This window comes from Macaca thibetana, chromosome 15, assembly GCF_024542745.1.
Source record: "Macaca thibetana thibetana isolate TM-01 chromosome 15, ASM2454274v1, whole genome shotgun sequence".
In the NCBI taxonomy this organism is placed as follows: domain Eukaryota; kingdom Metazoa; phylum Chordata; class Mammalia; order Primates; family Cercopithecidae; genus Macaca; species Macaca thibetana.
This window is the reverse complement of record NC_065592.1, coordinates 27,953,510-27,978,397: the sequence shown is the minus strand read 5'-3', so window position 1 is coordinate 27,978,397 and position 24,888 is coordinate 27,953,510. Positions and strand designations below refer to the sequence as shown.

Below are 24,888 nucleotides of genomic sequence, written 5' to 3'. Positions count from 1 at the left end.
TCCTATGTTTGACAGAGCCACACCTGAAATGGTAGGATTATTGTCTTTGCGTCACTCAGATGCAAGTCTTGTGGAGGATTCAGTCTCTCCCTAGCCCTGCCCTGTGAGATAGTTTTAACAGAAATGTGTATGAAGACGTGCATGGCAGAATCACCAGATCAGCCAGTGACTCAAAGCTAAGATCATAAATTACAGACTCTATATCCAAAATGATCTCAATTGGTTGGAATGCTGTATGAAATCAATAAAGCAAAATTTAAATCAGATGTAAACACTGGGTGTGGTGGCTCACACCTGTAATGCCAGCACTTTGGGAGGCCAAAGCCAGCTAATCACTTGAGGTCAGGAGTTCAAGACCAAGCTGGCCAACATGGTGAAACCCCGTCTCTACTAAAAGTACAAAAATTAGCTGGGTGTCGTGGCACATGCCTGTAATCCCAGCCTGTAATCCCAGCTACTCAGCAGGCTGAGGGAGGAGAATTGCTTGAACCCAGGATGCTGAAGTTACAGTGAGCCGAGATTGCATCACTGCACTCCTGCTTGGATGACAGAGCGAGACTCTCTCAAAAAAAAAAAAAGGAGGAGACCTGCTAGATCTCAGAATTATAGCAATAGTTTCAGTTGACCTCATCTCCCTCCTACCTGTGTTCCCCTCTCTGCCCAGGTCCTTCTGTCCTTGTGAGTTCTGAAATGAGTCTAAACTTCTCCCATCACAGTCCTTCTCTCTAAGTATACAGATTTATCTCTCTATTGTGATTGAGGTATGGACAGAGTTGGCTCTATGAGAGTACGATCTGTGTTGCTGCACAGAGTCCTGCACTTAAATGGACCCCATGCTCAGTTTCATGCCTCCTTCTGGAAATTCTTCTTTTCTTTTCTTTTCTTTGTGCTCACTTTGGCAGCATATATACTAAAATTGGAACAATACAGAGAATTAGCATTGTGTCTGAGCAAGCATGACACACAATTTCATGAAGCATTTCATATTTTTATTTATAAAAAATAAAATTTTTTAAAAAGTTAAAAGTAATTTTATTTAATTGGCAAATAAAAATTATACATATTTATCATGTACAAAATGATGCTTTGATATATGTGTACATTATAGAATGGTTAAATCAAGCTAATGAACATATTCATTACTTCACATGCTAATAATTTTTTTTGTGGTGAAGACACTACAAATCTACTCTCTTGGCTATTTTTCAAGTATGCAATACACTATCGTTAACTATAGTTACCATGTTGTGAAATAGATCTCTTGAAACTTCTTGAAATTCTTAACAATTTTTGCATTTTTTTTTTAGAGACAGAGAGTCTTACTATGTTGTCCAGGCTGGTCTTGAACTCCTGGACTCAAGCGATCCTCCTGCCTCAGCCTCTCGAGTAGCTGGGTTTACAGATGCAAGCCACCGTGCCTGGCTTTAACAGTTCTTGAATAAAGATTGTGGCATTTTCATTTTGCACTGAGTTCCACAAATTATGTAGCCAGTCCTCGGTATGGGAAACATCCTTTTCTTCTCTGAGCAGTTGAAGTTTTCCAAAAGGAAGTTTTAATATGAAAATGAGGTAGCAAACAAACAAGTTGGCTATGCCAAGAGTTAGCAAAAATAAAATTTCAGATTACAGGTGAATCTCAAAGTGAACTAGCACCAAGCCAAAAATGGAATTAGTCAGCACTGTAGAGACAGTCCATAGCATTTGGCTCCTTTCCACTTCATTTGTAGCTGCCCAAAATGTTAAATAAAGATATGCATGGGATCTGAGATGGATTCTGTTCGGCAACAAAACCAAACTGTAGCATCTGTAGGATTCTGGCTATGTTAGGAATAGACCCTACGTCACTGGCCGTAGCTCCATCATCACTTGTTAGGCCCATTTCTGACCCTCTCCTTCTGTTCTTTCAACTTATTTCAGATCTCCGGGGCTCTGACTTCTTCAGTTTGGCTGCATTTACTTAATATCTGTTTTCTAGCCAACTGAAAAGGTCAGTTTGTTATGCAAACTGGAGAACCCTGGCTTCCTTACTTATTATTAGCAAAATATAAGCTTGCCAGATTTAGCTAATTAAAATGCAGGATCCACAGTTACATTTGAGTTTTAGACAAACAATGGATACATTTTTAGTATACATTCCATATATTGCATGGCATGTACTTATAGTAAAAAATTATTTGTCTAACTTAAATTCAAATTTAATTGAATGTTCAGCCGGGTGCAGTGGCTCACGCCTGTAATCTCAGTACTTTGGGAGGCCGAGGCAGGAGGATCACCTGAGGTCAGGAGTTTGAGGCCAGCCTGGCTAGCATGGTGAAACCCCATTTCTACTAAAAATACAAAAAATTAGCCAGGTGTGGTGGAAGGCACCTGTAATCCCAGCTATATGGGAGGCTGAGGCAGGAAAACCGTTTGAACCCGGGAGACGAAGGTTGCAGTGAGCTGAGATTGTACCATTGCACTCCAGCTTGAGCAACAAGAGCAAAACTCCATCTCAAAAAAAAAAAAAAAAATTAATTGAATGTTCTGTATTTTACCTTGGGACCCTGTCATCATGGGTACCCATGGATCATGGGCTGCCCTGAACATACAGGAGATGCCTACTATCTAACTTCCTTGGAGGCCATTGGCATGTCTTCAGTTTTCTTGGGACCAAAACACTCTTGGCCTCATCTGATGTCAAATTCTCTGCTCCTGCAGTTTCTGCCCCCTCTCAAGTTCCCACTTCAACAAGAGAGCAGAAATTACTGACAAATCCTGGGTTTATTGAACAATCATGCCTCTTTCTCAATTTACCTGAACAATTCTTCCCATTTACTCAAGTTCTCTTTTGTAATTCTATTTCCAAGTACCCCCAGAAAAGCAACTGTTACCAGATTTTGCAACAGAGATGTTGACCGGTTTTCTCATCCATATATCTACAGTAGCCACTGTATTGCATGGCATACAGTGGAATTCAATTAATGTCTGTTGGGTGATTCAATTAGTTAATTAAAAAGAATATTCCCTATAGGTTTTTTTCTTGGAACAGATAGAACAGTGTGTTCTATTTTATTCCAGAGGGAAGGACCAGGGCCAATAGCATGAACACTTAGGGAAATCATTTTGACTTCAACATCTGGAAACTTTTCTTACACCAGAGATCAAAGTGGTGGTGTTGAGAAGTCAAGAGCTTCCTACCCTTGGCAATGTTCAGAAGGAGGTCTAATTTCTACCACTATGGCATTGCTGTCACAGACAGAATTTCTGGACTAGGGGCAGTGAGAATTAATTATTAAACTACTTCCAAACCTAAGAATCAAGAATGCTAATGCACCCTCTCCACACACACACTTTTATTTTTTCAGCTTAAAAGTTGCACATGTTACTGAGTTCTGCTCTTCTGAGAACAAGGACACATAACAGATGCATGCACACGTTAATGATGTGTCAACTCCCTTTTGTTTCAGGCCTTATAGAGCATAAAGACAAAGAGGTGGTTTCTAGTAATGGAGAGTAAAAAGCCCTTAACTTTTCAGTTAATCTTTGATTTATGTTTCTGTGTTTGTGTGTGGCTAGGCTCTCCTTGGCCTTTTCAAAAGGAACATGGCATAACCACTGAAAGTGTGTGGTAACTGACTACATGTCCATGGGGGGAAATCTTGCGTTACTCAAAACACAGCTACTAATGAACACCCTGCGTTATTCCTTCAACACGAGAGAAAAAAACTATTTGTGGGTGTGTAGGCAAGCACAAACATTCCCCCCAATAGCCCTGGAATTCTTATATATCTCACCCTTTTTTTTTTTTGAGACAGAGTCTCGCTCTGTCACCCAGGCCGGAGTGCAGTGGTGTGATCTCAGCTCACTGCAACCTCCACCTCCCAGGTTCAAGCGATTCTCCTGCCTCAGGCTCCCGAGTAGCCAGGATTACAGGGACCCACCACCATGCCCAGCTAATTTTTGTATTTTTAGTAGAGACAGGGTTTCACCATGTGGGCCAGGCTGGTCTCGAACTCCTGACCTCAAGAGATCTGCCCACCTCGGCTTCCCAAAGGGCCAGGATTACAGGCATGAGCCACCACGCCCAGCCTCACCATTCTTTTAATGTAATATGTGAGGGAAAGGGAGAGATGTTTGGGGTGAAGTAATTGTGCGTATTTGAGCAGCATATGCTGTGTATGAGGTGGGGGTAGGGAGATAGAAAGGTATTGTGGGGAGGGGACAAGATGTGTGATGTCCACGGGGCTATGGTGGGGAGTTTATGATAGCTTAGCATGTTGTGTGCCTGTGAAGGCTGAGTGGAGGCCGCTGTCATAGGCTGTGTGTGTGTGCAAGTGTGTGTGCACACATGCATGAATGTATGTATGTATGTGCATGCAATAAAGATGGTTGATGGAAACCAAGTGTCTGTGGTGGGTAGGATGGTGGGCAGAGTGTATATATGTGTAAGTGGTCGGGGTTTATATGAGGGTGAAGGTGGGAAGTGTGGTAACTGACTACAAGTCCATGGGGAAAATCTTATGTTACCCAAAACACAGTTTTGAGTAAGAGAAGTTTGAGTTTTATAGAAGAGAAATAAGTCTATGTGAAAGGACTGAGCACAAGTGCGTTTGTGTTTTTGTGTATGAAAGAAACTGTTGGTGGCAGCTAAATGTGAGGAATGTATAAAGTGATAGGGACAAAGCCTAAATGTATATAACAGGGTATTGTGGGAGTGAGGATTGGCTGTAGTGTGTGTATGAGTGTGTACAGAAGTGAACAGAGTGAGTGTGAGAGAGAGAGACAGACTGAAAGGGAGGTAGCTTTGGGGAATGTGTGCTTATTTATGGATGGGGTATGTTTTTGAAGCGTCAGTGGTGTATGGACAGGTTATATGTTTATGTTTGAACAAAATGTGACAGAGAAAGTGTGTACGTGAATTTAGGTCAGAGTATTCAAGTAGCGGATGGAGCCCCAGTGTGTGGTCCGGTGGTAGACCAATGCATACATGTTTGTGGCAAGTGTGCTTGTTTGGCAAATGTGTGTGTGGTGTAGGCCCCATGGTGATGGTGAGTGAGACCCAGAAAAAGGAAAGCCAAGTCACCATTGTGCAGTTTTTCTGTCTGACCTGCTTATCCTGTTTCCATTGTCTCCAGAGAGCAGGAAGGTATACTAAGTGCAGGTTCAGAGCAAGCTGGTCATGAATAAAAGAAGACCTTTAGTCTCCTCCCTATGGATTAGTCATGCCTAAAAGACAGGAAGGCAGTGAGGTGCCAACACAGTTCTTCCTCAGCTGTGCCCTGGGCATGGCCTTCCATGTGCTCTCTGACAGCCCAGGGGAAAAGGGTACACCCAGGATGTATCCACCCTCAGGGCTTTGTGCCGCCATCCTCTCAGCATTCCTGAGTCCCAGCCATGTGACACACAGGTCTCTTTGCTTATATGCAGTATTAATATCTCATTCACTTCTGTCCCAGAAATCTGTAGATCCATAGAATGTTAGATCTGGAAAGACCCTCAGAGGTGTTCTAGATAGTGGTTCTCATCTGGGATAATGGGGGAAAGGACAGTGGCTATAACAGAATCTGAGAGTTTGATTGAAAGTGGGGATGACAGGGTGGTTCAAATTCTAGGGAGCTTTAAACCACGTAATGGGGGAAATGATAAATATGCCACCTGAGTTTCAATGAAAACTGAAAGATGAGCAATCATGACCTTTACAAGGCACTGTGAAATACACGTTTATAAGAGAATAATTTTATAATAGATAATGGACTAAAAATATCAACTGGTATAGAAAAACGTTTTAATGCATCAATGTGTGTCTTAAGAAGAGACACTGGTCTTCTCAAATTATGAAGCTGTATGCTTAAGAAATAGGAAATCTGCCAGGCATGGTGGCTCACACCTGTAATCCCAACACTTTGGGAAGCCAAGGTGGGTGGATCACTTGAGGTCAGGAGTTTAAGACCAGCCTGACTAACATGGTGAAACCTGGCCTCTACTAAAAATACAAAAAATTAGCTGGGCGTGGTGGCGGGCACCTGTAATCCCAGCTAGTTGGGAGGCTGAGGCAGGAGAATTGCTTGAACCCAGGAGGCGGAGGTTATAGTGAGCCAAAATCGTGCCATTGTACTCCAACCTGGGTGACGAGAGAAACTCCTGTCTCAAAAAACAAAAAGAAAGAAAGAAATAGGAAATCTTCCACCCTTTTTGCTTCCTCAATTTGCCTTCATTCCTTTCACTGGGCTTCAGATTTAACTAGAGAACTTAGAGAAAATAATTTACTGAGTCTTTTAACAAACCTGTCATTTCCTCTGCCCTTTCTTTGATCCCAAGGTTTTTCCTCTTACTGCTTAAAAAGTAGAGCAATAAAAAAGAACCCATAATTTATATTTTATTGATTTAATTTTTTTTAATTTTTAATTTTTGTGAGTACATAGTAGGTGTATATATTTGTTACGTACATGAGATGTTTTGAAACAGGCATGCAATGTGAAATAACCATATAATGAAGAATGGGGTATCCATCTCCTAAGCATTTATCCATTGAGTTACAAACAATCCAATTATATAAACAATCCAAATATACTCTGTTATTTTAAAATATACAGTTAAGTTATTATTGACTATAGTCACCTTGTTGTGCTATCAAATAGTAGGTCTTATCTATTCTTTCCTAACTTTTTGGTGCCCATTAACCATCCCCACCTCCCCTGCACCTCCCCTGCACGACCTTTCCCAGCCTCTGGTAACCATCCTTTTACTTTTTATGTCCCTGAGTTCAATTATTTTGATTTTTAGATCCCACAAATGAGTGAGAACATGTGATGTTTGTCTTTCTAAGAACTTGTAATTCAGAATCAAACAGATCTCTCTTTAAATCTTGGCTCCATCTCTTACTGTATGACCCTGGAAAAATTGCTTAACCTCTCAGAGTCTCAGCTTTCCCATCTATAAAACAGTACCATACTGACTATAAATAAAAATTAAATAGTATGTATATACTAAATGTATGGCCCAGAGCAGGCCATAGGCAAATATGTGCCCCATTTCCTTCTTCAGCAGATGCTTTTACCTCTACCTGTTGTGCTAACAAGTACCATTTGTCCAGTAGAGTCAATGAAGGCAGAGAACACCCCAAACTTCATCTGCCAGGGGAACCCAGAAGGACCACGAATAGGATGAGATGAGTGAGGTGTTTTCCTTGGGCACAGAATTTAAGGAGCTATCAAAGAAATTAGTAATCAAGAGAAATACGTAATGTATTTTTATTTTTATTTTGAGACAGAGTCTTGCACTGTCGCCTGGGCTGGAGTGCAGTGGCGCGATCTCGGCTCACTGCAACTTCCGCCTCCCGGGTTCATGTCATTCTCCTGCCTCAGCCTCCCGAGTAGCTGGGACTACAGGCGCCCGCCACCATGCTCTGCTAATTTTTTTTTTTTTTTTTTTTTTTTTTGTATTTTTAATAGAGACAGGGTTTCACCGTGTTAGCCAGGATGGTCTCGATCTCCTGACCTCTAATGATCCACCGCTGTGGCCTCCCAAAGTGTTGGGATTATAGGCGTGAGCCACTGTGCCCGGCTAATGTAATATTTTTAAACATAAAAATTAATGCTTTGGGTGATTAACATGTTCTAAAATTAGTGGAAATGGTGGCACAACTATATGAATATACTAAAAACCACTGAATTGTACACTTTAAAAAGATGAATTTATGATATGTGAATTATATCTCAATAAAGCTGTCATTTAAAAGCTAATATAAAAAATCATGATAAATTAAATGTCAAAATTTTAATGAATGTAAGGATCAAGCCAGAATCTAACCAAACCCAAGGACACCAGATTCCAGATCTCAGGACCACAAACAATGCTTGAGAAAAGTGTGAGAAGGAAAAACAAGGGACAACATACAATGAGGAAAAAAAGGACATACTTTCTGTTTCCTTCTTGCAGTTTTTTTTTTTTTTTTTTTTTTCTGAGACTGAGTCTTGCTCTGTTGCCCAGGCTGGAATGCAGTGGCGTGATCTCGGCTCACTGCAACCTCCACCTCCTGGGTTCAAGCGATTCTCCTGCCTCAGCCTCCCGAGCAGCTGGGATTACAGGCGCACGCCACCACGCCGGCTAATTTTTCTGGTTTTAGTAGAGAGGAGGTTTCACCACGTTGACCAAGCTGGTCTCCAACTCCTGACCTCAAGTGATTCGCCGACGTGAGCCGCCACGCCCGACCACAAAGACATTTTAAAGCAGGAATATCTGAAGTGGCTTTTAAACCTTGTTTTATGTGTCCTGTGCGATGTAATCTCTTCCAATAACTCCCTGCTCTTTAAATGAAGACTATGTGTATGGGCGGCGGTTTGTGTGGAAGCCAGGGGAGGGGCTGAGTTTCACGTGTAGATTGACCTGCTCAGGATGGAAAATGGAACAGAGGAAGCAGAAGCTCAGGACGCAGAAGAGGCTCTGAGATGTAAGCCCCCTGGACCGTCCGGACACCCAGCAGTGGGCTCTGGACTCCTGCCAGCCATGGAATTAGGAGGGTTGAGGCCGTTTTATCTCTAGCTCTCAAGGATCAAAGAGGCCGTATCTGAGATCCAGGTTAAGAGTAGATATAAATCCTGTTTGGAATGTTTTTGTGATCTCCATGGAGGAGAGGTGGAGAATCCTGCCAGTACATTCCGTTTATATCTAAAGGGGCAGTTGGAGGAAGGAAGAATAGATTGGATTGATACCAACCATTGCTTCAACAGACTCGTCCAAATGCTTGGGAGTCCAGTTCTCTGAGGTCCACATCTAACTTTGTTATTTGATATATTTCAAATATGTCACACTCAGGAAATTAAAACCTGTATCAAGTTGAATATCTGAGTTAGACAGATAAGTTTCTTACTTTGATAACAGATGTTCCAATGTAAGAGTAGATGTCTGCCATTTTACCTTGTATATGTGGTCTCTTCTTTCCACCTGATCCCACATTAAAGATTTCCCATTGGGGCCCGGTGCGGTGGCTCACACCTGTAATCCCAGCACTTTGGGAGGCCAAGGCGGGCAGATCACGAGGTCAAGAGATTGAGACCATCCTGGCCAACATGGTGAAACCCCGTCTCTACTTTTAAAAATATAAAAAGTTAGCTGGGCGTGGTGGCGGGTGCACCTGTAATCCCAGCTACTCAGGAGGATGAGGCAGAGAATTGCTTGAACCCGGGAGGCGGAGGTTGCAGTGAGCAGAGATCACGCCACTACACTCCAGCCTGGGCGACAGAGTGAGACTCTGTCTCAAAAAAGAAATAAAAAATAAAGAGACAACAACCCCATATAAAAAGATGAATGAATGGCTACACACACACCCACCCACACACACACCCCCCCCCACACACACCCCCCCCACCACACACACACACGAATGAAATGTTTGGACAGAAAAAAATTTCATATGGTCATTTTTGTTTCTTTTTGAATACAGTTTTCTGGGGTCATATGTTCTTTTGTTTCTTTCCAGCTATTTAAAAAAAAAAAAAAGGCTTCAAAGTGTATATGTGAGAGGAAAAGGCAGAAATTAAGCAATAAAGTAGTTTTCCCTGGAGGGACATGATGTGGCCAAAACAGGAAGCAGTGTTGGGAGAATTTGCTTTGCTTATCCCTTGGGCTTCTTGCCTTTCATTATTTGCATTTTATACTTTGTTTTTCCCCTTTCCATCAAAGCACAACCTAAGGAATGCAAATTTAGAAATTAACATATTAATCCCAAAGTGTCCTGATAACTTAGTTCCTAAAAATAAAATAATAATAATTTAAATTACTCCACTGGGGCTCAGTAATTTCATTTATTTATTTGCTCATTAAATAAACATATTATTAAGTACCTATTGTGTGCCCATACTGTTCTAAGCACTGGGGATGCAAAAATGGACAAGAGAGTCCCTGACCTCAGAAAAAATCGACAAGGCAATATACAATTACAATATACTGTGTTGCAAGTTAGGGAAGAAGTAAGCAAGCACTCTGAATGCACACTGAAGGGCATTTAACTGAATCTTGGTGGTTGTGAAAGTGTTAGAAAGTGTCTAAACTGAGACTCAGTGGATGAGAAGGACTTATCCAAAAGAAGATAAGACACAAGAGAATTCTAAGTGCAAAGGTCAAGAGAAAACCACAGAACAAAACCAAACAAAAAACACTGAAGGATCTGTAAGTACTTTCGTGTGACTACAGCTTAAAATTCAAGATGGGTAGTGATTAGATATGAGGCTGGACAGGTAAGCACAAGTTTGATTCTGAAGGGCCCTGTATATCACATTATGGAGTTTGGACTTTATCCAGGTAGGGTATCACTGAAAGATTTTAAAAGTCACCAAAATGGTTAAAATTAAGATTGACAACACCAAGAGCTGATGAGGAGGTGGAGTAAACTGGAATTCTGATATACAATACCTACAAATGCTGTATGACCCAGCAATTCTTCTGTAAGGTTCTATGTTGAACAGAATGAGTGCTTGTGTCAACCAAAAAGATGTACACAAAAATGTGGATGACAGGTTTGTTCATAATATCTAAAAATCTGAATATGACCCAGATAGCCACCAATGATCAAAAGCATTAAAATATTGAGATGTATTCATAGAATGAGATATTACATAACAATTTTAAAAAATGAATTACTTCTACATGCCACATACTGGATGAATGTTACGGATATCATTATTATTATTATTATTATTATTAAGAGAAAGTCTTGCTCTGTTGCCCATACTGGAGTGCAGGGGCGTGATCTTGGCTCACTGAAACCGCTGCCTCCCAGGCTCAGGTGATCCTCCACCTCAGCCTCCCAAGTAGCTGGGACTACAGGCACATGCCACCACACTCAGCTAACTTTTTGTATTTTTTATAGAGACAGGGTTTCACCAAGTTGTCCATACTGGTCTTGAACTCCTGGACTCAAGCAATCTGCCCACTTTAACCTCCCAAAGCGCTGGGATTACAGGCATAAGCCACTGCACCCAGCCTACAGACATAATGTAGAGTGAAAAGGTCATACACAAAAGAATATACTGTATGATTCCACTTACGTAAATTTTTAAAGTCATAGATCTTATAGTCTGTAGTGACAGAATGCAGACTTGTAGTCACCTTGAGGGCAGAATATGACTCAAATGGGGGCATGAGGGAAGCTTTCTGGAGTGCCAGAAATGTTCTATATCTGGATCTGATGTATATATCTAAAAATACATCAAACCATATATTTAAGATACAGACACTTTACTATGTGTAAGTTATACCTCAATACAAGTTCAAATAAAGGGGGGAGTATTACATTTTAGAGTGACCACTCTAGTTGTACAACAGACTGGAAGTGATGAGAAAAATGAGCATTTATCTCAGTAAGAGACAGTGGGGCCTAAAATAAGGGGTGGGCGAATTTTGCACATAAAGGGTAAGTAAAAGGAAACTTGGTATTTCTTGTGTGTGGTAGACGAAGGAGAGGGAAGAGTTAAGAGTGATTCAGATGATTCTGGCTTAGGCAACGGGGGGGGGGGGGGGGGGGGAGGAAGGTGAGGTGAGGACATGCACTGAGATGGGGAACACAGCAGGTGGAACAAGCTAGAGGTCATATTCAGTAACTGAGAAAAACTCTGGGAAGGGGAAGAACTGGGTGTGGCCACATAGACCATCCACTCTCGCCCCCTGGGCTAATGAGCTGTTCATAATCTCAATTTGAGTCACCTGCTTTTTATTGGCACTGGAAGGACAGGCTCCAGCCAGTCAGAGTGGCTGGGGGAAGTATTAAGGAACCACTGTCACCTTATGAATGAGAATCTGGTTTGAAAACAAAGTTTGTGAAAAATTAAAACGGATTTAAAGCAATGGCCCTCAAGTATCCTAAATGCCAGGAAATGGAAAAGTAAAGGCAGATTATGCCAGAGGAAATAAGTATCCTTACCGTCTTTAGCCACGTGATGAGGAACACAGCTCTTGGGCCTTGGAGAATGCATTAATGTGGTTGTGCGGAATGAGGGGTATTGGGGAAGGGCAAGGGCGCTGGGGCCCTACAGACATAGGTCCAAATCCTGTCCCACTGCTTATTTATATTAAGATTGAGGGAAAGTCAGTAAATGTCTGTAGTCACCATTTCTTTATTTGTAAAATATAGCAAATAATACCCACCTTTCAGGTGTGATGTGGAAGAAATTAATTCATTATAGCTATTGAATATATGGGTTTCCCTTCCCACAAAGTGTGTCTCCCATGTGAAAGTCATATAATCAGTGATCAACGGTAAAATGGCCTTCTCAGAGCACTTTACCAAATACCACTGTACCTTCTGTTAATTGGTTTTCAAAATCCTATTTTGCAAACTTTCCTGACAATTGCATACATAATCATTGTCTTCCTGTAATGCATGGTACAAAAGAAGCAATTCTTAAGAGCTACGGGAAATCTCTTTATCTTGTCTATTCCATCTCTGATCTCTCATCTTTCTCTCACTAAAACATAGTTAAAAATTGCTGCAAGGATAATGCAGTGTACCCAGGTAACAAACCTGCACATGTACCCCTTGAATCTAAAATAAAAGTTAAAAAAATAAGGAATAGGCGGGCACGGTGGCTCACGCCTGTAATCCCAGCACTTTGGGAGGCCGAGGCGGGTGGATCATGAGGTCAAGAGATCGAGAACATCCTGGCCAACATGGTGAAACCCCATCTCTGCTAAAAATACAAAAATTAGCTGGGCATGGTGGCGGGTGCCTGTGGTCCCAGCTACTCGGGAGGCTGAGGCAGGGGAATCGCTTCAACCAGGGAGGCAGAGGTTGCAGTGAGCCGAGATCACACTTCTGCATTCCAGCCTGGTGACAGAGTCAGACTCTGTATCAAAAAAAAAAAAAAAAAAAAGGAATAAAGAAAGGAAAGATATCTTTTTTTTTTTTTTTTTTTTTTTAAAGAGTTGCTATATGGTAACCAGAGACTGAATAAAGGGCTTTATCGCTAATAGTTTAAAATCATCCATTGGCAAATGTATTAGAGTTAGGATTAGTTTGGCAGCATTTAATCAAAAGCCCTAAAACAATAGTGGCTCAAAAATACAGAAATGTGTTTCTCTGTCAAGTAAAAGAAATCAAGAAGTAAGTATTCCTGGCTTGGCTTGGCAGCTCTGTGGTAACAGAAGGGACTTAAGCTACTCTATTTCTATCCACCATCTAAGCACATGATTTCCAACCTCAAGGTACCTCGTGGTTCAAGATGGCAGCTGCGGCTTTACCCATCTCATCTTAGTTGCAAGCCAGAAGGAGAAGAGGCAGAAGAGCAATAAGGGTACTTCCAGATAAGGCAGTTTTCTTTGCATGGTTTTTATGAAAGTTCTACAAAACATTTCATTGACCACATTACATTTCTTTGACCAAAACTGGCTTCAAGGAAAGTTGGAAAACATAATTCCAGATCGTAAGATGCCCAGACAAAAATCCAGATTCTGTTACTAAGGAAGGAGTGAAGAATCCGTGTTGAGGTAGGCAACTAATACTCTCTTCTCAAGGGTTTTATTCATCCAACAAGTATGTATTATATAACTTTTATTTAGCACCAGACCCTATTCCAGATATTGAGTTTTCATCAAGAAAAAAAAAGACAAATTCTTATCTTTATAGAGCTTACATTCTACTGAAATAATAATAGATAGCATTTATTAAGTGATTATTCTATGCTAGGCAGAGTTTTAAGAATTTTACTTCTGGCACGACACAGTGGCTCATGTTTGTAGTCACAGCACTTTGGGAGGCTGAGGCAGGAGGATCACTTGAGGCCAGGAGTTTGAGACCAGCCTGGGTAACATACTAAGACTCCATCTCTACAAAAAAATTTAAAAATTACCTGGGGATGGTAGCATGCACCTGAGGTCCTAGCTCTTTGGGAAGCTGAAGCGGGAGGATTGTTTGAGCCCAGGACTTCACGGCTGCAGTAAGCTATGAGTGTGCCACTGCACTTCATTCTGGGCAACAGAGCAAGACCCTGTCTCAGAAAAAAAAAGAAAAAGAAAAAAGAAAAGGGCTGGACGCAGTGGCTCACACCTGTAATCCCAGCACTTTGGGAGGCTGAGGTGGGTGGATCACTGAGGTCAGGAGTTTGAGACCAACCTGGCCAACATGGTGAAACCCCATCTCCACTAAAAATACAAAAATTAGCTAGGCATAGTGGCAGGCGCCTGTAATCCCAGCTACTCGGGAGGCTGAGACAGGAGAATCACGTGAACCCAGGAGGTGGAGTTTGCAATGAGCTGAGATTGCGCCATTGCACTCCAGCCTGGGTGACAGAGCGAGACTCTCCATCTCAAAAAAAAAAGAAGAAGAATTTTATTTGTATTAATTTATTTGATATTTGCAATAATCCTTTGGGATAGGTACCATTATTACCTTATTTTGCAGATAAGGAAACTGAGACACAGAGAAGTTAATTTGCCCAAATTGATATATGTCATAACTAGTAGAACCAGAATTTGAATTCAGATAGTTGAACTCCAGAGTGCATGCTTTTAACTTCTACCCTGTATTGCCTCTCCACGAGTTCCCTATATGTTTCATTTACTTTCTCTTCTGGGCATGAATAATTGTATGTATGCTTTGGGGGCTTAACTAGTTGGGCCTAGTTCTCCCACTTTTGAACTGGGTGAAACTGGTGAAACTGGGGCAGTAGAAGGCTGATGCATGGCTACATGTCCTATCAGGAGTGAATGGGAGAAAGTTGCCGTATACAGAATGTAGGAAACTATTAGGATCCTTACTGACTTACAGTGCTGCTTAGATGCTATAGCAAGTAGGAAGTGTCCTCCTTTAGTTTTTGAAGAGCCATTACTTGAATTGAGGCCAATTACGGCATCACTAGTTGCTCAGTCCAGAAACCCGGACATCATCTCTGGTTCTTCCCACTCCTTCACTCCCACATATAATCAATTAGTCCTTTTGATTGAACCTCCTAAACATTTCTAGGATTTTCAGCTTATCTCCATCTCCATTGTCGCATCTCCAAATTCATGACATTACCATCTTCGATTGTGTAAATCAGTTGTCACACATGTGGCGTTCCTGTCTCCAGTCTAGTCTTTTTGGGTCCATTCTTTGCACTGTAGCCAGAGGATCTAATACCCAAAGCTGATCTCATCCCCTCCTACTTAAAACCCTTCAATGACTCCATATTGCCCTCAGAATAAAGTCCAAATTCTTACGTTTACAAAGTCTGATTTACAAAGCCTTGTATTCCCAAAGCAGGCTGAAAGACTGTTGCAGGTTGAGTTTCCCAGGAAGCACAGTCAGATGGAGATTAGCATGGAGGAGGTTTCTTAGGGAGTCTCCTTGGTGTCACACTGTGAAAGGGAGAGGAATGAAGCAGAATGGAATGGAGAAAGAAGCCGAACTATAATACAGTCTCAGTGGAGGCCTCAGCTGCCATCATATCCCCATCTGAGACTGGGATGACCATCAGAATCATCTCAAATTGGGGTGAGAGGACTGGGTCTTTATAGCCCCATATTGATCCGTCATTGGATGTGGGTTGCCCTAGGAAAGGAGCATAACCCTGGATGAGGCTCTTCACTCATTCTGCAGTCTCTTATGCTAACTCCAAGCCCTTTTTAGAACAATGACCCAAATTCAACACTTCCAGGTGCCACACCCTTGAATACTCAGGACCTCTCACTTAATTTTCCCAGTACACTGGGGGCGGGTAGGATTCAGAGAGGCTGATGCCCTCAGGCTCATCCTCCCCATTCAACTGCCTCTTACTTCCCACACTGGACCCTTGGCTTTTTTATGAGGGTTGCATCTTCCAGGTTCCTGGGTCTGGCTGTCAGAGCTTTCTTTCCCTGAGCCTCCTCTTACCCATCACAAGCAGGTATCATTTTAGGAAACTTCCCAGGAACTCAGGTAGTAGCTGAGTTTCCTTTTTCCTTCTATGCTAGTCAGTCAAATTCTTATTCTCTTTGGATAGCAAAATAGCTCTTATATTAACCTTCACTGATCTCAAATTGATCCAAAAATTTGGGGTTTTAAAATTTTGTTTTATTTCGTTTTCAGACAGGGATCTCACTCTGTCAGGCAGGCTGTAGCGCAGCGGCGCAGTCACAGCTCACTGCGACCTCAACCTCCGGACCCAAGTGATCCTCCCACTTCAACCTCCCAAATAGCTGGGATTATAGGCACATGCCACCACTCCCAACGAATTTTTGTAGTTTTTGTAGGGATGAGGTTTCGGTTTTACCATGTTGCCCAAACTGGTCTGGAGCTCCCGGGCTCAAGCGATCCTCCTGCCTCGGGTTCCCAAAGTGCTGGGATTACAGGCGTGAGCCACTGCGCCTGGGGGCTGATCCAAAAGTTTTATGGTAAAATTCTGTGCTCTGAGTCCCTGAACTTTGCCCAGGCTGGAGTGCAGTGGCATGATCTCGGCTCACTGCAAGCTCCCCTCCCGCGATCATGCCATTCTCCTGCCTCAGCCTCCCGAGTAGCTGGGACCACAGACGCCCGCCACCACGCCCGGCTAAGTTTTGTATTTTTAGTAGAGACAGGGTTTCACCGTGTTAGCCAGGATAGTCTCGATTTCCTGACCTTGTGATCCGCCCGCCTCGGCCTCCCAAAGTGCTGGGATTACAGGCATGAGCCACGGCGCCCGGCCAATTTTGCCCTTATTTTTTAAAGCCCAGTGTTTTTTTTAATCTCAAGCATCAGGCTTGTGAAGTTGAAAGCCATGACTTTCAAGATTATTGTTTCTTACAAAAGTCTACCTGAAAGCTCAAAATGCAAAAATTCAACTCGTGTGTATGTATGTGTGTATACAAAATTCTTTTCCTGTTCTTGGATAGTGGGGAGAATGATCTGAGCAAAAGAAATTAAAAAAAAAAAAAAAACCGGCCAGTCATGGTGGCTTATGCCTGTAGTCCTTTGGGATCAGGCCTGTAATCCTGTGGCATTTTGGGAGGCTGCTGCAGGCGGATCATTTGAAGTCGTCAGGAGTTTGAGACCTGTCTGTCCAACAAGGTGAAACCCCATCTCTACTAAAAATACAAAAATTAGCCAGACATGGTGGCACGCATTGTAGTCCCAGCTACTCGGAAGGCTAAGGCAGGAGAATCGCTTGAACCCAAGAGGCAGTGAGCCCAGATCATGCCATTACAATCTTGCCTGGGTGACACAGCCAGACTCTGTCTCAAAAAAAAAAAAAAAAAAAAAAAAAAAAAAAGAGAAAAAAGAAAAGAAAGAAAGAAAAAACAACATTGTTTCAAATCAAATTTACTCTGCTATACACAGGAACCTGCTCTGTCTCATTCTACCTTCTCCCTGCCTCTTGCTCCCTGGGATTGTCTCCCAAATAAATTACCTGTATCCATTTCTCCGTCTTAAGTTCTGCCTTCAGGGACGCTCAGAGAAGGGAATTACATTCCTCGTTAATTCCTGAGCATTCCCCAGGGTATTGCTTCATGTGTGTTCCGGAACAGGATCTTCAAGATCTTGCATGCAGTTACCCCCTGAACTTCCCACCCTGCAAACTCTGCTACCTACAACTCTCATTAGATTCTGGCTGAGCCACTGACCCCAGGGTTCTCTCTTGGAGATTACATACCTGCTACTGTCAGTAGACCTTCGAGGTAAGGGATACTCTTCCAAAATGGAAACACTTTTTGGAAATTGTGTAATTTGCCATGGCTCAGAGGAGATCTGTCTATGCATTTTAATGGGATGTGACTAATGGTTTCAGGATCTTGGCAGGGTCACACAATAATGATTATAACCATCACACAAGTCCAAATCTGTCCTGGGGTTTCTTCCTGGCAAGGCCAATTCTTGGCTCCTAATGAACTGCCTCCATGGTAGGAGGGTCAGTTCAAACTCTCTCTCTGGAATTACGGCTGGTACCTCCACATCCCAGAGTTCAGGCCAAACTGGCCCTCAGCCCTCAGAAAGAAGGGTTGTTTTTCCCTCCTACTTTATTCTAAAACCCTTATAAGTCCTCCCTGTTCTCCGTTGTTTTTGTTTTGTTTTGTTTTTTGTTTGTTTGTTTTGTTTTGTTTTGGTTCAAAAAAGATATCTTTTTTCCCCAGATAATTGTTGGTGGGATGTACATTACTTGCAGAGAAATTAACCCATAGGTGTGTGGTCTGGTTCTATGGAACCAACAAGACGCCAGCACACAATATCTATAATCAATACATTCTCTAAATCTTGTATAAAATGTCATATTTAGGCAATCAATGTCCAGTTTGGGTTAAGTCTGATAGTTTCAACATCTGGCTCATCTCTGAGTCTATGTAAAACTTAGCTTGGTTCCTTTTCAGTCTCTTTTTATTGAATATTCAAAATTTTAGGGTCCAGTCTCAGACTTTGTTACAAATATATATTAAAGAAGGTGGAAAGTTGGACAATCTTTGGTTAAAAGTGACAGAAATCTGACTTACACTAGCCTAAGCAGAAAAGGAGAATTTGTAAGCTCATGTAATAAAATCATGGTAAAGAGAGGAATGATGAGACTGGGTGCAGTGGCTCACACCTGTAATCCCAGCACTTTGAGAGGCCAAGGCAGGCGGATCACGAGGTCAAGAGATCGAGACCATCCTGGCCAACATGGTGAAAACCTATCTCTACTAAAAATACAAAAATTAGCTGGGCATGGTGGCGAGTGCCTGTAGTCCCAGCTACTCAGGAGGCTGAGGCAGGAGAATCGCTTGAACCCAGGAGGCAGAGGTTGCAGTGAGCAATGAGCAGAGATTGCGCCACTGCACTCCAGCCTGGCGACAGAGCAAGACTCCGTCCCAAAAACAAAACAAAACAAAACAAAACAAAACAAAAAAAAAAAAAAAAGAAGAGGAATGATGTTTGTCTTAAGGGTCCCTGGAGCAAAGTAGTTGAATGCTTTTAGTACACGCTCCTGTCCCATCTCTCATCTCACTCCTTCACTCTTTATTGACTTTATTTTTTCACGCTTCTCCAGTGAAGCTGAATGGTAGTTGTGGTCTTACGGCTTTTTGGTTCTTGTATTAAAAATATTTTTAGACTGGGCACAGTGGCTCATGCCTATAATCCCAGTACTTTGGGAGGCCAAGGTGGGAGGATCGCTGGAGCTCAGGAGCTCAAGACCAGCCTGGGAATTATGGTGAGACCCCATCTCAAAAAACAAAAAAAAAAGTTAAATACCTATATATATGTCTCTTTGATTTACAGTCATTTTTTTACAATCATTTTTCTCATTTTGGTTATTCATTTCTTTATATAGCTCCAGATTTCCGTCTGATATCGTACTCCTTCTGCCTGAAGAACTTCCTTTAGCAATTCTTAATGTGTAGGACTTCTGGCAATAAATTATTTCAGATTTTGTTTATCTGAAAAAATCTTTACTTTTGAAAAATATTTTGTCTAAAATTCTGGGCTTACAGTTTTTTAAAATTATTCTTTCTTTCTTTTTTTTCTTTATTTTTTGAGATGGAGTTTTGCTTTTGTCACCCAGGCTGGAGTGCAGTGGCATAATCTTGGCTCACTGCAACCTCCACCTCCCAGGTTCAAGCAATTCACCAGCCTCAGCCTCCTGAGTGGCTGGGATTACAGGCGTGTACCACCACACCTGGCTAATTTTTGTATTATTAGTAGAGACAGGGTTTCACCATGTTGGCCAGACTGGTCTTGAACTCCTGACCTCAGGTGATCACCCACCTCGGCTCCCAGAGTGCTGGGATTACAGGCGTGAGCCACTGCGCCCGGCCTTTTTATTATTATTTCACTTCCTTAGAGATGCCACTCTATTGTCTTCTGGCTTGCACGGTTTCTAATGAGAAAGATATTGTGATTATTTTTCATTTTTATTCTATTTTAAAAATTGATTTTATTGTGTATATTTAAGGTATACAGTATGATGTAATGGAATACATATAGATAGTAAAGTGGTTACTATAATGAAGCAAATTAACATATCCATCATCTCACATTGTTACCTTTTTTTTTGTTTTTTATGGCAAGAGCAGCTAAAATTTATTCATTTAACAGGAATCCCAAATACAGTACAATTTTATGACCTATAGTCTTTATGTTGTACATTAGATCTCTAGACTTTTTCATCTTACATGTTTGCAACTTTGAATCCTCTGAACTACATCTTCCCATTTCCTCTCCTCACTCCCCCTTCCCTGACCCTAGTAGCCACTGTTTATTCTCCATCTCTGTATATTTGATTTTCTTTTTTTTAGATTCCACATTTAAGTGCGATCATGCAATATATTTCTTTCCATGCCTGGTTTATTTCACTTGGCATAATGTCCTCCAGATTCATCCATGATGTGGCAAATGGCAGGATCCCCTTCTTTTTCTAAGGCTGAGTAATATTTCTCTGTGTGTATAACATTATCTTTATCCATTCATGCATCAGTGAACACTTAGGTTGTTTCCATATCTTGGCTTTTAATGGGATATATTCCCAAACATATCCCATTAAAAAATTGTAAATACCACTGCAATAAACATGAAAGTGCAGATATCTTTATGAGGTGGTTATTTCACTTCCTTTGGGTATGTGCCCAGAAGAGGGATTGTTGGGTCCTATTGCAGTTCTATTTTTAATTTCTTCAGAAACTGCCACACTGGTTTTCATAATGGCTGCACCAATCAACATTCCTACCAAGAGGGTCCAAGAGTTCCCTTTGCTTCACATCATTTTTTCCAGCATTAGCTGTCCTTTCACTTTTTGGTAATAGCCATCCTAATGGGTATGGAGGTGGTATCTCACAGTGGTTTGATTTGCACTTCCCTGATGATTATTAATGTTGATCATCTTTTTATATAACTGTTGGCCATTTTTATGTCATCTTTGGAGAAATGTTCAAGTTCTTTGCCAATTTTTAAATCAAGTTATTTGTTTCTCTGCTATTAAGTTGTATGAGTTCTTTACAACTTTTGGACCCTAAATTGTTGTCAGATACATGACTTACAAATTATTTGTCCTTAATCTATCGGCTATATTGTTGATTATTTTCTTTGTAATCCAGGAGTTTTTTAATTTGATGTAGTCCTGGTCATTGATTTTTGCTTTTGTAGCCTGAACTTTTGATGTGATATACAAAAACATCATGCCAAGGCTAAGTCCAGGAGATTTTTCTTATATTCTCGTCTTGGAGTTTCATAGTTTCAGGTCTTAAATGTAGGTATTGTATCCATTTTGAGTTGATTTTTTTTTTTGTATGACGTAAAATAAGAGTCCGATTTCGTTCTTTTGTATGTGGAAATGTAGTTTTCCCAGCACTATTTATTAAAGAGACTATCCTTTCCCCCATTATGTCCACTTGTTACTCTTCTCAAAAATCAGTTGACCATATGTTTGGATTTATTTCTGGGCTCTCTATTCTGTTCCACTGGTCTATGTGCCTGTTTTTCTGCCAGAGCATGCTGTTTTAATTACTATTGCTTTGTAACATAATTTTGAATGCGGAATTGTGATGCCTACAATTTTGTTTTTCAAACAGTAATTTAAAAATATTTTGGGGCCAGCTGCAGTGGCTTATACCTGTAATCTGAGCACTTTTGGATGCCAAAGCAGGAGAATCTCTTGAGTCCAGAAGTTCAAGATCAGCCTGGGCTCTTAGGGAAACCTGCGTTCACACACACAAAAATTTTATTTTAATTAGCTGGACATGGTGGCACACACCTGTGGTCCCAGCTACTGGGGAGGCTGAGTCGCGAGAATCACCTGAGCCCAGGGGGTTTAAGGTTCAGTGAGCTTTGATTGCACCACTGTACTCCAGGGCAACAGCAAGACCCTGTCTAAAATAAAATAATATAATATAATATAAAATAAAAAGCTGGGCACAGTGGCTCATGCCTGTAATCCCAGCACTTTGGGAGGCCGAGACGGGAGAATCACTTGAGTCCAGGATTTCAAAACCAACTTGGGCAACATGGAAAACCCCATCTCTAAAAAAAAAAAAAGTTAGCTGGGTGTGATGGCTTGCTCCTGTAGTCTTAGCTACTCAGGAGGCTGAATTGGGAGGATCACCTGAGCCCAGGAGGTGGAGGCTGCAGTGAGTCATGATTGCACCACTGCACCTCAGCCTGGGTGATAGAGTGAGACCCTGTCTGAAAATGTTTTAAAAAATAAATAGGCTGGGCATGGTGGGTCATACCTGTAATCCCAGCACTTTGGGAGGCCAAGGCAGGTGGATTACCTGAGGTCAGGAGTTCAAGACCAGCCTGACCAACATGGTGAAACCCTGTGTCTACTAAAAATACAAAAATTAGTTGAGCTTGTTGGCAGGCACCTGTAATCCCAGCTACTCAGGAGGCTGAGGCTGGAGAATTGCTTGAACCCGGGAGGCAGAGGTTGCAGTGAGCTGAGATTGTGCCACCGAACTCCAGCCTGGGTGACAGAGTGAGACTCCATCTCAAAAATGATAATAATAAATTAAATAAATAAACAATTTTTGTTGTTGTAATTCTTATTTTTGACTCTGAATGCAATTTTTTATCTGGCTGCATTCAAGATTTGCTCTTTAAACTTTTATTCTCAGAAACAGTTGACTATGGGTCAGTCAAACTAGGGTGATTTTGTTTTTTGTTGTTGTTGTTTTTGTTTTGTTTCTTTGATCCTGCTTGCAATTTTTCTGGGCTTTGTCGATTTATGTCTTGTGGTTTTTCATTAATTTTAGAAAATTCTTTGCTATAATCTCTTCAAGCATTCCTTCTGCCTTGTTCTCTCTTCTCCTTCTGTTTCTCTAATTACACATATATTAGACTTTTGATATCATATTTTGAATACTTTCTTCTGTATTTTTCACTTTTTTTCTGTAAGGTTTCAATTTGGACAATTTCTACTGACTTATCTTCAATTCTCATTCTTTCCTTTGGCGTATCCAATATGAAAGGCTGACTGTTGAAGGAATTCTTTATTTCTTTCATTTTTTTCTTAGCATTTCCATTTGACTATATTATTTAGTTCTTTAATGAAATTTACCATCTGTTCATGCATATTGTCTACCATTTTCACTAGATCTTTTAACATATTAACCCTAGTTGTTTGAAAGTCCCTATCTGATAGTGTCAACATCTGGCTCATCTCTATCTGGTTCTGCTGAGTACTTTATCTCTGGGTTTTGATTTCTATATAATCAAATTTTTTTTATTGAATGTTAGACACTGTACACAGAAAAACAGAAAAGACTGAGTTAATAGTGTTTATGACCAGAAATAGGTATAGTTTTCTATTGTCAGGCTAATATGGTGGGGTATTGAGTCAACCTAGTCATAAATTGAGCTGGATTAGGATTTTGTTGTTTTTAACCTTTAGTGCACCATAGGCTTTACACCCTCCAGCATTGGCTGTTGTTACCTTATGCTTATAGGGAGATCTAGGGTGCTAGAAAATTTCTCTCCATTTTCTTGCTCCTCTCTCAACTTTCAGGAGTTCTTATATGCCTATGCCACAGAGTCTCTCTCCATGCCCTTATACCTCTCCAAGTAGTAGACTGCTGTTGCTTGTTACTTGGTACTAGGCTTACAGGATCAAGAGGGTTCTTTGTCATCCTGATCCAGCCTAAGTCTTAGGCAGGCCCTGTGCTCAAAGTTTTAGTGTCTCAGCATGTCTGCCTCTCTTCCTGTTTCTGCATCAGCTTCCTATGTCAGTTAAACTCTGCCCTGTATTTGTGGTTGGTCTTGGCCATGAGAGCTTCTTACACTTCCTTTAGGGCAGGTGACCTCTACTTGGTTTTGGTACAGAATTCTGGGCCCTCAAAAAGTTTCCTATTCCTTTCTCAAGGGCAAAGGATTTTTGTTTCTGTACTTCCCCCAGCAGCAATAGGTCTTTGTCTTTATCAGACAGGTAAGAGTTCCTTCTGCCACTGCAGAAGCAACCAATTTTGCCTCCACTCCTCTCCCAAAGGAACGGAATTTTGCCTGGCCCTAAGATTGGAAAGATTTACTGTCCCTCTCCAGTGTTTTAAGGCTTTTGTTTCCTTTGAGAGAAGGGTCTGGGGAATTGGGTAGGCTTTTGTGTCTGTTTCCCAATAGCAGCTGATCACCTCACCTTCTTCATGTCTGCACCCCCCAAGGGTGGGGCTCCCATTGAGTATCCTCTCCTGTTTCCATCTTTCTTATGAGTACCCAGTGGAGGCCATGGAATAGAGTTTGGCACTGAGTGCAAACTCCCCTTGTGTCTGGGGCTTCTAGTCATTCCAAATTAATGCACAAGACCAGGCATGGTGGCTCGTGCCTGTAATTCCAGCACTTTGGCACTCAGTGCAAACTCCCCTTGTATCTGGGGTTTCTAGACATTCCAAATTAATGCACAAGGCCAGGCATAGTGGCTCATGCCTAGAATTCTAGCACTTTGGGAGGCCGAAGTGGGAGGATCACTTTAGCCCAGGAGCTCAAGACTAGCCTAGACAACATACTGAGACCTTGTCTCTACGAAAAAAAGAAAAAAATTATTAGCCATGTGTGGTGGCGCACACCTGTGGTGCCACTACTCAAGAGGCTGAAGTGGGAGGATTGTTTGAGCCCAGGAGGTCGAAGCTACAGTGAGCCATGATTGTGCCACTGCACTCCAGCCTAGGTGACAGAGCCAAGACCCTGTTTCAAAAAAAGAGAAAAAACCCAACACTCCCCCCCAAAAAGCCCACAACCACAGCAAATTAGCACACTAGATCACACTTAACCTTTAAGAATTGTTAACATTTTAGCTAATTTTCTCCTACCTGTTTTTATGGCAGTAACCTCTTTCTCTCATGATCTGTCAAAAGTGAAAAAGTTTATGTGTCCTCAATGGACTTTGGGGACTCAGGGGGAAAGGGTGGGAAGGAGGTGAGGGATAAAATCCTACAAACTGGGTGCAGCGTACACTGCTTGGGTGATGGGTGCACCAAAATCTCACGAATCACCACTAAAGAACTTACTCATGTAACCAAACACCACCTGTTCCCCAATAA

At 41.6% G+C, this 24,888-nt stretch overlaps 1 non-coding gene across 1 annotated transcript; it reads left to right on the top strand.

The window, feature by feature from the left end:
- Window positions 1-886: 886 nt before the first annotated feature.
- On the top strand, window positions 887-991 carry LOC126938234 (U6 spliceosomal RNA). The gene has a single exon (XR_007720045.1). It is a non-coding gene; the product is annotated as a U6 spliceosomal RNA (small nuclear RNA).
- The last annotated feature ends 23,897 nt before the right edge of the window (window positions 992-24,888 follow it).